Source organism: Brassica napus, chromosome C9 (genome assembly GCF_020379485.1).
Source record: "Brassica napus cultivar Da-Ae chromosome C9, Da-Ae, whole genome shotgun sequence".
NCBI classification, from domain to species: Eukaryota; Viridiplantae; Streptophyta; class Magnoliopsida; order Brassicales; family Brassicaceae; genus Brassica; species Brassica napus.
The window spans coordinates 40,208,365-40,220,699 of record NC_063452.1 but is presented as its reverse complement, the minus strand read 5'-3'; the positions used below and the strand labels follow the sequence as shown (position 1 = coordinate 40,220,699).

Below are 12,335 nucleotides of genomic sequence, written 5' to 3'. Positions count from 1 at the left end.
GGGTAAGAGGTGTTGATAAAGGGAAGTGGGGTTTGAGGTTTAAAGTCAGACAGTGTTCGTTAGATATGGATAGGGTTTAGAGTGTATTGCCGGGTTAGTTTGTGGTGGTTGATGTGGTCGGAGGTTTGAGCGTGGGTTGTCTTGGGATGGGGTCTCCACGTTGGGTGTTGATGGATCGGATATATGAGGTTGTTGGTCAGTGTTTCGTTGGTGGACTCGGTGGCGTTTAAGTTGTGACTTTGGTTTGAGATTGCGCACCTCCGGTTTGAAGTGTAAGTGGAAGTTTGAGCCGGTATTTGGTGGTACGGGGTGTTTAAGTTAGGTAAAGGGAGAGCAGGTTGTAAGTGTGGTGTCAGTGCCGCAAAAGGTAATAAAAGTGTGTCGATGGGTTAGCGTGGTGTAAGTGGTAAAAAAGGGCGGTCGGGGTAAAAATGTGTACCGTTGGGGGTCTAATGGCAAATCGTTTGTATTAAGGGTTCGAAAAAGTTCTGCGGTGTTAGTTAAAGTGGAGTGTGTTATTGGGTGGATTTCTGGTTCGTAGTAAAATATCATAGTGGGATGGTTGAGGCGAGAAGCCAAAAGGTGAGTGAGTTTTGGTATATGTGTGCAGTACATCAGTGTTGTGGTAATGTAGTGCACGGGGTTGTGCTCGGGTGGTGAGTAGTAGGTTATAGTGTAGGTATTTGTCACGTTGTAGCTGGGGGTTGTGTGTTGGTTAAAGTGTGGTTAAAGTCGGGTAAGGAAGTGTCCTGATGGTAGGTTTAAATAGTAGAATTAATTTAAAGAACGTGGTGTAATTGGTGGAGGCGGTTCAAAAATAAAATCGGTCGATGTATGGATTTGTGAGAAGGTGGGTGTAGTTGTATCGTGTGTGGAGTTTTTTGGGACCAACCTGGGGGTTAGTTAGTGTAGAAGTGTCAAGTAAATAGGTGGTAGTCAAGCCACGGTACTTTACTGTGGGTTGGGAGGATTGTAAGTTGTTGTCAAGGGGGGTAAGGGTGTTGGAGGGGATGGAGGGGGTAACTGGACGGTTTGAATCATTGAGGTTATGTTGATTGAGTTGATGCATGCTGTTATTGTTTGAGAAACCGGTAGTAGCATGCTAATGGTTAGTTTGATGGTTAGTTAGCGATGCGGAATGCTTAGATGATATCGCTAAGTTGTGGATAGTTAGATATTCTGGAATATGATTGGTTGTGTTAATTGCGATTAATACTAGGAACTTGTGTTATTTTACCGGGTTTAGTATTCATCATATATTGGCCAACATCATTTGTGTAACCAACAATGCTAGGCATATTGGGGTGAGTTAGTTCCTTCAGACCTGTACCCGCGGGTCAGGAAACCCCTTATTTGCTGGATCGGGAAGACTCAGATAGACGGGGCATGGCTATGGCTGAGTGATTACACGACGGTGTGTGTAAATGGCAGTGACCGACGAGGACTGTGGGCTGTCGCGCGGTTGACCCGAAGGACTGTGGGCCGCGGTCGGTTGAAGTCCTTCTTCTGACCTTCGTAGTAGGAAGATAGGATATTGCCAAGAGTGAAGAGGAACATAACGTCACCAGGCCCGAGTTTGTTATATATATTATATCGTGTTCAGGTTATTGAACCCTGGTTTAAGGTCGAGTTGAGTTTGGTGATGAGCTTGTAATTAGCATAATGCTAGTTATCTTGCTATCGTTACCGCTGCGTATTTCTGAATTGCTTATTTTTATTGAATGTGTTGTTAGGTGAACTTCTCGCTTTAGATTGTTTGGGGTGGGATAGCGAGGGGTTGTATTTGTTAGTTGGGGAATGTAACTCGCTGAGTAATGCTAGATTACTCACTCCTCACTCGTTGTTGTTTCAGGTGACCAGTAGCGAGCTTGTAGAGGTCGCGGGAGGCTAGGCTGGCTGGTGTAGATTTGCATCTTTTTGCTTAAGACGCTTTCAGACTATAAGTATGTATTTTCGCTTTCTTGGCATGCCACTACTTGTGTAATATTTTGTGTGTTGAAAACCAGATATTATGTAAGATAAATAAAGCGATGTTTTGTGTAAATGCCTTGTTGTTTCTGATATTAGCTTGTCCAAGCTAACACAACGTCAGATTGGGGTACGAGTTGAGAAGCCTTAGGCTTTGGTCTGACGGGACGTGTTAGCGGGCGGACTGGCCTAGTTACGAATTGTACTTTTCGTGACCTTGGTCGGATCGGCCGTTAACCCGTCATGTAGCGCTCCCGATCCTTGGTAGACGGTCGGCCCGTCGGTCATGTTCTTGTTTGATTGTTGGCCGGTGGTTTGACCTATGCCTAGAACGGGTTCGGGGGCGTTACACTCCTTGTCGAAGAAGCTGTAGGTACCCTCTTCTCGCATGATGTGGCACGCCATAAGGTACTTGATGTCGAGGTACTGAATCTCCGTGTTCACCTTGTATTTACTGAGATCAATGCCGAAATGCTTGAAGAGCGGCGTGAGCAAGCTACCGCTTCTGTTCTTCTTGTTCGTGTCGTGCATCAGGCAGAGCCTCCTCTCGCAAAGCATGGTGATGAAATGAAAGCCTGGGTTCGTCTTGACCTTCTGAATTTGAATGCCAGACCCTGAAGCGCGGATCTCATCCTCAATACCTGCATACAGAGTTTGCAGCTCCCCGTTTCTCACTTTGGAAGTCTGATCCTTGGCGAACAGGAGGTTTGAAATGATCTTTACAATTATTCTAATTGCCGGGTTCCTGATCTGCGACTGGTAGGCTTTGCCAGGTGTGAAGTTCCCATTCGCGATGAAGTCCCAGAAGGTGTTTGATGGGGCGAACTTTTTCGCCACTGCTACCCCTCTTGGCTCATTCGCGATCTCATAGATTTCGTTGAGTTTGTCGAGGGACACTGAGCAATACTCCCCATCGGCCAAGAATGAAAAGGAGCAGTTGGCGTAGGAAGGAGTAGAGAAGTCCTCATAGCTGATGGTGGCAGTGGCGAGCACTTGGCGGACAAGGTCAGGGTAGAGCTCATGCGTAGCGTAACAAAGGGGAGCGATCCCCATCGCTTGCAGCGTCTCGAACACATCCTCGTCGATACCGAGCTCAACGAGAGTCTCGGCGTGGCAAAAATGGGTAGGTAGTATCTCGGCCTTGAGGAGAGTGTTGTACCGACTAGCTGTCTCCTTGTCCCACCCTTCGCAATTGAAATCTAAAAGCATAGGATCATCGAGATTGATTGGCTCGTCCTCCTGTTCTCGCGGCCATGGGTAAGAGGCGGAGGTTGGTTGTTTTGCTCGTTGTGGGGGCGTGTTGTTCGTCTTCTTTTTTTCTATTGGCCGATTGCTTGGTGCGTGGAGGCATCTGCAAGGCAAACAAAAGTTTTTCATTAGTTCCATCCTCGGTTGCAAAGAAGAAAAGGAATCAAACTAATCCTCTTTTAGGAACTATTCATTTTCCCTTCTAAGCAACCCGTCTTCAACAAACCTGAACATCAACTCGCCAAACCAGACCATTTCAACTTTTCACAATCACAATTCATATGAGCAATGTATATCAAGATGCAACATTTTGTCTAAATCAGAACTTGCTCAAACAAAGGGGAAATGAAACCGCGATTCTCTAGGGCTAAGAGACAAAAGTTCAACTTCTAAAATCAACCCTAACAGCAAAAGGGAATTTCGGATCAAGCTATTTCTAACAAGAATCGAACTATCAAAGCGGTTTAGAAGGGTAAGCTTTTCAAACCGAAATCGCGATTGTATTTTGATTGCCGAGCCTCTTACCGTGATAATCGGAGCAAATGGACTGCAAAAACAGAAAGAACTCGAAAATCCAATTGGATTAGAAGCAAGAATCACTTAAAAAGAGTGAGAATTTAAGTTTTGGTGATGGCTTCAAAATCGCAAGAGAAGGAGGAGTGTATGGCTGAGTGAAAGGGGAAAGTGGAAGGGTGGGTCCTTAAATAGACGAAACCCTAACCGCTCTCCATTATCTCTCTCTTTTTTTTTTATTTTTTTTTATTGTTTTTGGGTCCGGAACACTTACCTGGAACAGGCGATGGGTTGTTCCACCAGAAGAACAATCCTTCGGTTGTTCTGACTGAAGTGTTCGGTTTTTTTTTTTTTTTGACATGCAAACTAAATCTGAAAAGAAATAAAATAGACTATAGAAAACAATATATACACTCACCAGTGGATTGCCTCCCACCAAGCGCTTAGTTAAAGTCATTAGCTTGACTTGGTTCAGCCGATCAGGCTGATGGGGGATCGCTTAGGGGAATTTCTTCACCCTCTGCGATTGTGGAGTCAGCAAGGTAATGCTTGATGCACTGACCATTGACGCGAACTCGTCTCCCTTTCTGTCCAACAACATAACATCTCCGTAAGGGTGGACTTCCTTAATGGTGAAGGGTCCGGACCATCTAGATTTCAGCTTGCCTGGGAACAACCTAAGTCTGGAGTTGAAGAGCAAGACCTTATCGTTTGGTTCGAAACGTCTGGCAATGATTCGCTTGTCATGGTAGGCTTTGGTCTTCTCCTTATAAGTTTTGGAACTCTCATAGGCAAGGTGTCTTATCTCTTCCAGCTCATGGACATGGATCATGCACCTCTCAGTTGCTGGCTTGATGTCGAAATTCAGTAACTTGACCGCCCATGCAGCCTTGTATTCAAGCTCGACAGGAAGATGACAAGCCTTACCGTAGACCAGGTGATAGGGGGTGGTCCCTAGCGACGTTTTGTAGGCTGTTTTGTAGGCCCAGAGAGCATTGTCCAGCTTAAACGACCAGTCTTTGTGCGAGGTATTGACAGTTTTCAGAAGAATGTTCTTGACTTCCCTGTTGGAAACTTACAACCTGTCCACTCGTCTGGGGGTGATAATCGGTATCCACCTTGTGTTTCACCCCATTCTTCTTCAACAGGCCCTGAAATGCCTTGTTGATGTAGTGTGTTCCGCCATCGCTAATGACAACTCTAGGCACCCCAAATCTCGGAAAGATGATGGAGCTGAACATCTTAATCACCACTTTTGCATCATTAGTGGGACTCACCACTGCTTCTACCCACTTGGAGACATAGTCAACGGCGACCAGGATGTACTCGTTCTTGAAGGACGGAGGGAATGGTCCCATGAAGTCGACTCCCCAACAGTCGAACACCTCAACTTCTAAAATGTAATTCTAAGGCATTTCATTCCTTTTGTTGATGTACCCAAGTCGCTGGCATGCATCGCATCGAGCTATGTAGGCGTGAGCATCTCTGAACATAGTTGGCCACTAGAAACCTGCTTGGAGGATTTTGGAAACCGTTTTGAATGTGGCGAAGTGCCCTGCATAGGAGGAACGATGGCAATGATGTAGAATCCCTGGAATATCTGCCTCTGGAACACACCTTCTGAATATGCCATCCTTGCAATGTTTGTACAAGTACGGTTCATCCCAAACATACTACCTCGCCTCTCTTCAGAATTTCCTCTTCTTGTTTCCAGTGAACTTAAGTTGTTCCTTTTCAGCAGCTAGGAAGTTCGCAATCTCAGCAATCCAGGGGAGGTGAGAGTACTACTTTTGGATCGCGGCTACTGGTTGTTCCGGTACGCGAGAACAATCGGATGTTATGCTCAGGGGTTGTTCCGCGAAGCGCAGACCAATCGTGTTGACGTGTTCCACTGTGTGTTCTTCATCAAGAGATGTGTCGTCCTCAATCTTCATTCTGGACAAGTGGTCTGCAACCCCATTCTCGACTCCCTTTTTGTCTTTTATCTCGAGATCAAATTCTTGGAGAAGAAGAATCCACCTCAACAACCTCGGTTTTGCATCCTTCTTTGTGAGCAAGTACTTAAGAGCAGCATGGTCTATGTGCACAATCACCTTTGATCCCACCAGGTAGGATCTGAACTTCTCGAATGCAAAAACAATAGCCAGGAGTTCCTTCTCAGTCGTAGCGTATCTGCATTGAGCTTCATCCATGGTTTTGCTTGCACATGAAGTTTCTTATCCTTGCGCTGCCCAAGGACTGCTCCAACTGCAAAATCGCTAGCATCAGTCATGATCTCAAAAGGGAGATTCCAGTCTGGCGGTTGTACAACAGGTGCGCTGACTGGAGCTCCTTTGATCGTATGGAACGCAGCTAAGCACTCCCTGTCGAAATCAAACTTGATCTCCTTGCAGAGCAGTCTGGTGAGTTGTCTCGCTATTTTTGAGAAATCCTGAATGAACCTCCTGTAAAACCCTGCGTGAACCAAGAAGCTTCTGATAGCTTTCACAGTTGTTGGTGGCTGCAAGCTCATCATCACTTCGACCTTTGTCTTATCTACCTCAATGCCGTTCTCGGAGATCTTATGCCTTAGAACAATCCCATCTCTGACCATGAAGTGGCACTTCTCCCAATTGAGCACCAGATGTTTCTCCTCACACCTTTTGAGTTCCCTGCACAAGTTTGACAAACAGACACTAAAGGAGCTTCCATAGACACTGATATCGTCCATGAAAACCTCCATAATGTCTTCAATCAGGTCAGTAAAGATCGACATCATGCAGCGCTGAAATGTTGTTGGCGCATTGCACAGGCCTAATGGCATTCTGCTGTATGTGTACGTTCCGTATGGGCATGTGAATGTCGTCTTCTCCTGATCGTCCGGATGGATAGGGATCTGAAAGAAACCTGAATAACCATCTAAAAAGCAGTAATATGGGTGGTTGGCCAATCTCTCAAGCATTTGATCAATGAAGGGAAGTGGAAAGTGATCATTTCTAGTGGCTGCATTTAATTTTCTGAAATCAATGCACATGCGATGTCCTGTCACTATTCTAGTAGAGATCAATTCATTCTTTTTCATTTGTGATAACAGTGATCCCACCTTTCTTAGGTACTACATGAACAGGGCTAACCCACTTACTATCAGATATGTCATAGATCACACCCGCTTCAAGAAGTTTCATTATCTCTTTCTTAACAACATCTTTTAGATTCGGGTTTAAGCTCCTCAGATGTTCAAAAGAAGTCATTGATTCATCTTCTAGGTGTATTATATGCATGCATAAATTAGTTGAGATGCCAGGTATGTCAGCTAGTGAATATCCTAATGCCTTACGATACTTCCTAAGCTAACATAAAAGCAATGTAGTTTCCACATTATTGAGTTCAGCGTTCACAATGACTGGGTAAGTGGAATTCGGACCTAAGAAAGCGTACACGAGCCCCTTGGGAAGGGGTTTTAGCTCAACCTTGGGAGCCTTCAACTTGCTCTAGGGATCACCAGGTAGGTTCGGCGGAACAAGCGAGTTCGGTAAAGGGGTCGCTCCAGTTGGAGTGTTCTCGTCCTTGCTGCTTTCTTCCCCCAGACTTAGACTCGCCACCATTCTTCCCATACTCCTTCTGGAGTCAAGCATCTTAGAATACCCGTCTGCGTCAATGTTCTCGACACTCTTTTCGGACTCACCTCTTACTAGTGCAAGCTCAAGTGGATCTTCTATAAGAATCTCCTCGATCATCCCGTCGTGAGGTTGCAGCGGATCAATCCCTTCATCCACCTCGAAGGTCTGTCCATCCAGCATCGGCTTCTTCAGCAGCTCATCCATCTCGAACTGCATGACTATGTCCCCCAGATTGAGATCAATCTTCCCTTGCCGTACATCAATGATGGCTCCAACAGTACATAGGAATGGTCTTCCTAAGATGAGAGGATCTTTGGATTCCTCTTCCAGCTGTAGAACTACGAGGTCTGCTGGAACAGAGGTGTTCCCAACTTTTACTTGGAGATCCTCTAGAATACTAACCGGGGACTTAACTGATCTATCCGCGAACACCAAGGACATCTTAGTTGGTTTGAAATGCGTGTATCCCAGACGTCGTGCTACAGAGTAGGGCATGAGGTTTACGCTGGATCCCAGATCAACCAAGGAGCATGAGAAAATTGTCTTCCCAATCTGGATAGAGAGGACGAATTTGCCTGGGTCTCCTCGCTTCTTTATCTGCCTGTTCTGAAGCACGGCGCTGCACTCCTTAGACACAGTCATTAATTCGCTCTCCTCTGATATTTTTCCTGAGATCAATCCCTTCATAAAGCTGCGCATGGAGGGCATCATCTGGATCGCATCCATCAAGGGGAGTCGGACGGTTAGGTCCTCCAGCATCTTTCTGCACTTCATCTCCTCTCGGTCCTTACGAGTAGCCTTTGCTGGAAAAGGGTAAGGGACTTTAGGATTTTATTCGCGAGCAGGAACAGGCTCTGGGATCGGGCGGACAGCCTCAGCTGGTTGTTCTGGTCCTGGCGAATTGGTTCCAACTGTTGGTTCCCTCTCCTTCTCAGCTGTCGGGGTATCGGCTGGTGGTTGTTCTGACTCTTTCTGCTTCCCCTTCTCAGCCGCAGTGAACCTCTTCTTTACCGGCTCAGACAGTTGCTTTCTACTTCCCAACTCAACCGCATTGCACTCCTTAGGGTTTTTGTCGGTTTTCCCAGGTTGAGTACCTTGTTGCCTCTTGACGCTCTCAGCAGTCTGAGCAATCTGAATGTCCATCTGTCTCATATGACTCATGACATTGTCGTACTTGGTGCTCAAATCGCTGAACATATGGTTTATTCTGGTATTGATCTCGGTAGTAAACTGGTTTAGAGCGTTCCCTTGGAGCTGTTGTCCATGGAGCAGCTGCTGCAACATAGCTTTTGTCTCATCTTGCGTAACAGCGATAGGAGCGGAGGTAGCTGGCTGAGTGTTCTGGTGTTTCTGCATCTGAGGTGGATTGTTCTGCGGTTAGCTTAGAACATAGTTCTGGGGTTGGTAGTTCTTTTGATACCCGGCATACTGACCTTGGTTACTTTGTGCAGGATCAGCTGGTTTGTCTTGCTTAGGCCAGAAAAATTGTGGGTTGTTCCTCACGTTAGGGTTTGGGTGGTAGTTTTTGAGCTGCCATCCTTGCCCATTCACGTAGCTCACCTCTTGCTGCTCATCTCCTGATATTTCAGCATCAAACACCAGGTCACCAGCACTCTTCTCAGGAGCTGTTTCTTCCATTATGAACACTTGGCTTTGGTTTCCCTTAAGCAGTTGGTCCACCTTTGCAGCGAGATCATCTATGCTGTTCACACTCTTCGAGTGTCATGCTCCTTGTTCTTGTTTAGTGAACTTGAAGCCATGTTCTCAATCAGCTCGAACGCACCAGGTGTGGTTTGAGCCATGAAGTCTCCATTACTCGAAGAATCAAAGGTGTTTCGAAACTCATAGCTCACTCCATCATAGAACACCTCCAATATATAGTCATCGTCAAACCCATGGTGCGGCCACTCTCTCTGGTACTCCTTGTACCTCTACCAAGCTTCATGAAAAGGTTCATCAGACTTCTGCTTGAAATTGGAGATCCTGTGCCGTAGAGCCGCGGTTTTAGACTTCCTGTAGAAGTGGCTCAGGAACGCTGATCGGACCTTGTCCCATGAGGTAAGAGAACCGGTCGGCAGAGATTGGAGCCAGCGAGAAGCTTTCCCTTCAAGAGAGAATGGGAACAGCGTGCATTTGACATAATCTGGTGGCACTCCATTAGAGCGAGAGAAATTGTAGATTTTCTCAAAGGCTTCGATATGGTCCATCGGGATGTCAGTAGTGAGACCACTGAACGTGCTCTTCTGTACCAGACTTATCAGTGCAGGTTTGATCTCATAGTCATGCCAAGTGCAAGGAGGAGGGTTGATGGGGGAGCGGTTAGTAGCGAAGTTCCGCGGAAGGTTCCGCTCCCCAATAGGAGCACCACGCTCTTCTCGCGCGGCGTTCTCAGCTGCTTCTTGAGCAGCTTGTTGCTGATTTAGGATGGTCTGCTACATCTGCAACATCTGTTGTTGCTGAGTCTACATTTGTTGTTGAATGATTGCCAGTGCAGCAGTGAGGTCATCCTGATTGCCGTGATCACCCATGTTGGTGTCGGTTGTTCTCGGCTGTTGACGATTCTGTCTGTTTTATCTTGCGAGTTTGTCGTTGGTCAGTTAATGTAGTGGTCCTTGTGCGTTGCTCCGAGTATGTCTACTGGTCATGCACTTGGATCATCTGTTCCAACAAAGAATTAAAAGCAAGTTAGATATCTCAGACTAAATATTAAACCAAAAAATAAAGGTAAAATTCTGGTCCCTGTCGCAACGGCGCCAAAATTTGATACACTAAAAATGAATCCTTGCTACTGTCAAGTTAACAGTGGTAATTGTAATATTTGAGATTCAATCCAGAAGACCAGTTTACTCTTTACTCTTTACTCTTATGAGTTCAATATTAAGTTGGGAAACAAGTGGGGTTTTAAAATCAATGGTGACGCAAGTAACTAGAATACCTAGAGATTCAAATTCGATTTAAATGAAAGCCGGCTTAGGGTTGTTCATCGGGTGTCAATGCGGAACCAAACAACTATTCAAGTGCAATGAGGTGCAGTCTAGAACTCGGATCACTCGGCTAGAACAATCCACTATCGCGGACTTGTTCCCTTTGCTGATCGGTATTGAGTCCTAAGCTCTCACTTGGAACAAGACGCGATAGCAAGTCTTAGGGATCAGATCTGATTAATTCACTTAATACCCTAATATATACTCTCGCTGATTAGGGATATGAATCTCCTTCAATATATATCAATTTATCTCCTAACCGGTTAGCTAGGTGATTAAACTAGAGATCGAACATTAAGTGATCAATTCAATGCAAGCAGTAAGAACAATATGAATGAAGAACAGTTATAATCACTTATTTGCGTTTAGCTCATGCGATTGACACCCTAAACCCTAAGCAAGCTTAGCCGACTACTCAATCATAAAGCAAGATGACACAGACATGATTTCTGAATAATACTGCATATAAAATAAAGTAGAAAGACAAGGGTTCAGGATGATCTTCTCGTGAAAATGAGAGATGAAGCCTTCTCCCTTACAAGTTTCTAAATCCAAAATAGTTCTAGGTCTCTTGTAAAAGTCGCGTAAGGAATTAGAAATGATAGCATAGGCTTTTTATATGGAGGCGCCGGCAGCTGAGAAAGGAGAGAAAATCTAGGGCAAACCCCTGAAATCTTGGAGGTTTCCTTAATAGTCGGGAACAGTCAGTCGCTTGCTCTTTCTGGGAACAACCTTCAGATTGATCCGACTAGTTGTTTTGCGTTAGATATTCCAAAATGACTTCTTCCTTCATGGCACTCTCTTCCTTACTCTTTCACCTGCTCCAAACCTGGAATGATATCAAATAAGCATGAATTAGGACTGAGAATTAACTCAAAGAAAACATATAATGGTATTAAAAACACCATATATCAGAGATGCCTCTTATTTCTTTCAACCACTCCATTCTGCTGAGGTGTATAAGGATAAATTGTTTTGTGAACTATACCCAAATTTTCTAAGTGATTCTTGAATGTGTGACTAGTTTATTCACTTCCATTATCTGGCCTAAGTACCTTCACATTAGCATTTGAAGTTAGTGACATAAGATTGGAAGTTCATGAAAGCATGTAAAAAACAATCCTTAAAAGGCAGTGATGCCAGCCAAGTATACTTTGCCTTCTCATATATAAAAGTGACAAAGTACTTGTAGTTATCTCTAGACACACATGGAGATCTCCAAACATCAGACTAATCTAAGTCAAATCACTTCTCATAGATGGTTATCGATGTAGGGAAGACAGATTTGTAATGTTTTCCTAAGATGCCTACTTCACATTCCAAGTGGTTAAAGGGCATCATATCTGGCATCATGAGTTCTAATGGACGAGAGTGTGGGTGACGTAAAAAGGCTGTTTCCTTCTCCAATCACCTTTCCTGTCTGTATTTTTTCAAACTCAACGTCACGGGGTCTAAAAACCACCTGACAATTCAGGTCAATCATGGCTTTCCTCACTAAGAATAGTTTGGATGCAAGCCTAAGATTCTCAATTCCTTCGTTCTTCACCTTATATCCATTTGATTATAACATTCCCAAGAACAGGTGTAACATCATTAATTAGATTCTTGTCACTAATCATGTCATGACTAGCCTCTGAATCTATTGTAATTGACTTATAAATAAGAGAATGAGCACCTTACTTCTTAGAGGAGATGATGGCTTTTGCAGCTTTGATTAGTAGCTCAATCTCACTCAAGCTGTGGGACCATCATTTGACATTGACTTGTTCCACATTTCTCCACAATTGGATTCACTCATGAGAGAAGAGTAGGCCTCACGGTTCTCTCTATTACGACCGAGCAAATCACTATCATGTAACTTGTTTCCAATAAATTCGGTGTCGAGCCTCTTAGGCTTCGTCTTCCTAGGTGATGACTTCAGCTATGTTCAACTAAAGCCTCTCAGAACAGCTTTTGTGACTGAAACAAACTTATATGAAAACAATTTTCATAAGGCTAAAGGAAGGATTATGCGAAACACTAA

At 44.7% G+C, this 12,335-nt stretch overlaps 1 non-coding gene across 1 annotated transcript; it reads left to right on the top strand.

Moving 5' to 3' along the window:
- The first annotated feature begins 9,218 nt into the window (after positions 1 to 9,218).
- LOC125593683 lies at positions 9,219 to 9,325 on the top strand. The gene has a single exon (XR_007329583.1). It is a non-coding gene; the product is annotated as a small nucleolar RNA R71 (small nucleolar RNA).
- The last annotated feature ends 3,010 nt before the right edge of the window (positions 9,326 to 12,335 follow it).